Below are 4,962 nucleotides of genomic sequence, written 5' to 3'. Positions count from 1 at the left end.
GGTGGGTGGTCAGCTAGTCATAAATGCATTAAATGCTTTAATGGAGCCGACTGGTCCTCTTCACTTGGTGATGCGCCTACAGCCCCCTTGTCCTCTGGTTCAGCCGACCACACTCTGTGAGCAGCCGATAGCATCCCTTTTCTTCTAACGCACTGACAGGACATGCCCTCCAGGCCTTGCTCCAAGTCCACACTGTCCACTTCTGTATCTTGTGCTCCAAACCCTGACTCTATCTGGTTCATACTCTTTATCTGGCTACCTCTTGTGGACCAGCACCTGAGAATGTCCATGGCATTTATCATGCACATGACATCCCCCTCTGTTAAACTTGATGACGGGAATCCAACCTGTTCTTGGATGACTGTCATCGTCCCAAACCTTTTCCCGAAGTCCCTCTGTCATCCATCCATCCCTGGCAACCCTTTTCTCTGAAATCCCGGCTTGTTCTCCAAACCACTCTGTCTCAGACGAAGATCTATGCATCTGTTCCATCTAGTCCACAATCTATTCCTGCCCTGACTCTGAACACTGTCTTGGTCTTCATTCTTGAGAAATAAGTCTGGCACCCTCACATCATCCTTGGAGGATAAACCTCCCTTGGGACCGTTGCCTGAGAACCTATCTGGCTCACAGGACTGCCATCCCCTTTGGCACTGTGGAACACCACCAACAAACCTCCTGGGAGTTCTTCCCGGTTCTGTGCTCCTTGCCTTGGGCTTCGTACCTGTGTACTTTCCTGTACCTTGGACATGTACACCATCATATGGGACTGAATCAGTGTTTAGCTTTGCTGAGCCTGATGCTCTGATACCAATGTAACATGTGGAAGCTCTAGGAGTCTTCTTTCAGCCCTAAACACTCTTGGAAAACCATCTGATGCAAAACGTAGATATAGAGAGAGAGTAGAGAGAGAGAGATGTGCTGGAAATTCCGTATATTCATATGGTACAAAAAGGTACCCTAATCTACAGCCATAGGCTGCCTTACATAAAAGGTGGTAACACCCAGAATTCTGTCCTAATCTAGGACCCTAATGATCCACTCCATAAAGGAATGAATGACTCAATCTATGAGCACACTTGGCTATTTATATGGGTCTTGGACACTTGGTATGCTGGCTGACTGCTGGTCGGCCAGTCATAAATGCATTAAATGCTTTAACGCAGCCGACTGGTCCTCTTCACTTGGTGATGCGCCTGCAGTCCGCCGCCTTCTTGTCCTCTGGTTCATCAGCCGACCACACTCTGTGAGCAGCCTACAGCATCCCTTTTCTTCTAATGCACTGACAGGACATGCCCTCCAGGCCTTGCTCCAAGTCCACACTGTCCACTTCTGTATCTTGTGCTCCAAACCCCGACTCTATCTGGTTCATACTCTTTATCTGACTACCTCTTGTGGACCAGCACCTGAGAATGTCCATGGCATGCACATGACAGTGGGTAGGTGTTTCTCCCAGATTTTCTTCCAGCCCTTAATATATAGTTCATGCCTTTGAGAGATTAGTGTAAGTCCTTGTATTGGCTCATAATATGTGCTCATTTCTTACGTTTGGTTGTGTATTGGTTAATCCTTTGAGCATCCTGCTCTCAGATTTGGCAAATTGCTACCTTGCATATGGGCAAGTGGGTGGGGCTGTGGCGATCTGCCCAGCTCGATGGTTCTATCTAACACCACTCCTCTCGGTCGGGCTCATGTCACTATCTAGGAATTGGGTGGGGCGCTGAGAGATCCACTCGGGGTGCCTGGCCCTGGAAGAAGTCCGTCAGGGTCCTCTATGCTAGTGCTCTAGTACAAGCTACTGGAGATCCACTCGGGGTGCCTGGCCGTGGAAGAAGTCGCCCTCTATGCTAGTGCTCTAGCACAAGCTACTAGCCTGGGTCTCAAGAGGGGCTCTCTGTATTTGCGGGGCTTGAAGAGGAAGAGGCCCAGGTATTTCTTCTCTAGGAAACTTATCATCTTGTTTGTAATCTCTCTTTGTCTCTCTCTCTCTCTCTCTTTCTTGTCTATTCTTCCGTCTAAACAATCTCCAACATGGTATCACTTGCCTAGCTTCTAGGTTGCCTTCAGCTGCATTTTTCTTCCCTCTTGCTAGACATGCATTCTCCCCTCTATGCCTCTCCTTCATCAGCATTTTGGCTCCTCTTGTGCTCCTACCCCTGCGAGCTTGTCCCAATGTCAAGGTGCATTCCTGAGGGTGCTACATTTTTGCTTCTTGGAGCAATTGGCAGCCTTTTGCTGGTGTTTGGTGGCTGTTTTTTCTATCTAGACAGCATTGGGAGGTGTTTTGTTTGTGTGTGATGTAGCCTGACAAGCAGCTTTGGCTTCCCTTCCTTGGCTTCCCTACCCTTCAGCTAGGCCTTTCTGATGAGTTTTGGGGCCTGTTTTGTGCTACCCCTCACACTTGGTATCAGAGTAAAGAAACCGGGGAAATGATGGTGCTGTCTCGGCAGGAGATCCTGACATGCCAAGGAAAAATGGTGAAGGGATCGAACATAGTTGCGACGCAAGTTCCCATGGCAGTGAGACCATCATGGCTTGTGAGCCAAGGTACGCACTCGTATCAACAGTTGTAAAGGCCCAAAGGGAGGGTTGAATGCTAAATTTGCACTTGGGAGCACATATCATTTCATGGAAAGTGGATGTTTGGCAGGATGTCAGCACTGGCAGAAGAGCTATCCTGATGCGGGTTGTGCGTGAAGAGCACCCTGGACGGAGGGCTTCTAGTCATTGGATGAAGAACTTAAAAATATGAATATTATGTGCCTTATGCAGGTAGGGGCAATGGGCCTAGCAGCATAGATTCGGGAGGCAAGAAGCACCAAAGGAGAAGGACTTAAGGGAGCAAGATCATTTGCCACTAACAAAGGAAGGCACAAGGATCAATCAGGCCCTCTCAAAACAGAGAGAGAAAGGGGCTGGACAGTCCCAGTTTGAAGACCCACCGTGGGCCAACAACGACCCAAGGTTTCCTCTCTCTCCCTTCCATCATCATTTCAACCGGGTCCCCAAGGCCGCTTGATGCGTGATGCGTCTTTCTTGTGTAATGGAAATATGTTGTGTCTCACGGCCCATGGCTCCCGACTCGGTTCATATTAAATGCCATCCATCTCAGTTCCATGATCATGCTAGCCCGGCTGTTCTGGCCCGTGGCTTGACTTCCTTTGACGGCCATGGTTCAACACACCATTCCACCATTTTTGGTTTCGTGTTTCCCTGTTTCCTCTTCGGGTCCAACCGGTAAGTTGGGGAGGTCATTCCCTTAGTGTGGCATGGAGCCTCAACTCTAAGATGACTGTAGGAGGCATAACATGCCTACCCGAAGCGTGGGTGTAGTGGCACCATGCAGTCGAGGGAGGTACACAGGGGTCTCTAGTCGCTACCCAGGGAGGGGGTGTTTCTCTGCAGAGCAGAGGCATCGTAGATGGAGGTATAAATCTCGCTTTTGTATGTTGTCCTAGTTATGTGAATGTCTGATAACTAATTTTTTATACTTATCTTCATTTTGCACAGTGCCAATCAGACACCCTAGTTATGTGAATGTCTGATAACTAATTTTTTATACTTATCTTCATTTTGCACAGTGCCAATCAGACACCCTAGTTATGTGAATGTCTGATAACTAATTTTTTATACTTATCTTCATTTTGCACAGTGCCAATCAGACACCCTTGTTGCCGCTAGTCCTACCACCTATAGTGCCTCGAGGGTGTGTGGGTGATGTGGGTGTGTGGTGCACCATTGATGAGCAAGGACACGTTTTGGATAGAGATGGAGGCAAGGTGTTCCATCGACGGATGCAAGACCTTGTGGGTCTTTATATGCCTAAGATCCACAAGCTATGGGGTAAGAGAACTTTAGTTGCATGGCCCAGTTTCTTGTAATTAGACTAATTAATGAACACAGGGTTGTCTTTTAAATGCAGGGATCAGGATGAAGTTGTGAGGAAGTATGTCATTGCATAGTTGGAGTGAGAGTTTAGGATCGGGTGGAGCCATAAGGCCACCTCACAAGAATGCATGATCTTACTCGGGCATCAGCGAGACAATCCATAGTAATTACATTCTTTCTTTGTATATGTTTATGTTTATGTGAATGTGAGTGAGGAAGTGTATCAATGTGTGTGTGCGCGCGCGTATGAAAGTGTATGAATGTGAGTGAGCAATCTATGAGGGAAGTAGGATTATACCTGAGTTTCATGGACTAGTCTTAGCAGAAATGTCAACAAACAAAACTAGGTCATCGTTGTCCTACTAGCTTCTGGTAGTTCCTCTTGTGTTAGGTCTAGCCCAGGTGGGATAGGTAAAGTTGACATTACAGGTTCTATTTTTGCTCAATGCATTTCCCTCGTTCTCATCTTCCTTGTCTCCTTCCCCATGCAAATTAGACACTATTGGTCTATTTGCATGTACAGTCATCATCACACCAACGCCGATACACATACCCTCCTCGACCAACTAATGTATCGTCTTGGATATTGATATGGTTGCTATCCTCAAGCAAGGAGAAGACTGTGCTTTCAAAAATTCATCGACCTCAAGGATTCACGTGCACAATTTGCCAACATGGACTACCATCCAGGTTCTTGTACAAGAATGCTTGTTGATAGTGCATTGGAAGAAGGTAAGGTTCTTTGGTTTACTTGTAGCCACTTGGAGGAGTCCATCAACCACAAACTCGTGAGCTCGCTTTTCATGGTATCATCTCTACCTTTGAATTGTGCATTGAACCAACAAACTTTCAAAATGACCTATAATGGACATGTTCTCAAATTAGCACCAAATACACCAACATGTTAGACACTGATTCAATTGCTAGTTGATCTATATTTGCTTTATAACACGATCGTTAATTTCATATATGCTCTCGGGATTCCCCACGTAACCTTGCTCCTGTCTCATCAATAAGGTTTATGTCACCAGGTACTTCTATGGGACAATTACTGGAATGATGCAACAGTACATG

General features: G+C 46.7%; 1 long non-coding RNA gene across 1 annotated transcript; it reads left to right on the top strand.

Annotated features, from left to right (window-relative positions):
• Positions 1-2,359: 2,359 nt before the first annotated feature.
• Positions 2,360-4,274, top strand: LOC147625767 (uncharacterized). The gene is made up of 4 exons (XR_015268807.1): positions 2,360-2,547; positions 2,651-2,964; positions 3,653-3,843; positions 3,923-4,274. It is a non-coding gene; the product is annotated as an uncharacterized LOC147625767 (long non-coding RNA).
• Positions 4,275-4,962: the final 688 nt, after the last annotated feature.

Source organism: Cibotium barometz, chromosome 23, assembly GCF_041138505.1.
Source record: "Cibotium barometz isolate CiBa-2024 chromosome 23, ASM4113850v1, whole genome shotgun sequence".
NCBI lineage: Eukaryota > Viridiplantae > Streptophyta > Polypodiopsida > Cyatheales > Cibotiaceae > Cibotium > Cibotium barometz.
Note: the sequence above shows the minus strand (reverse complement) of the source record. Positions and strands in the feature narration are given on the sequence as shown.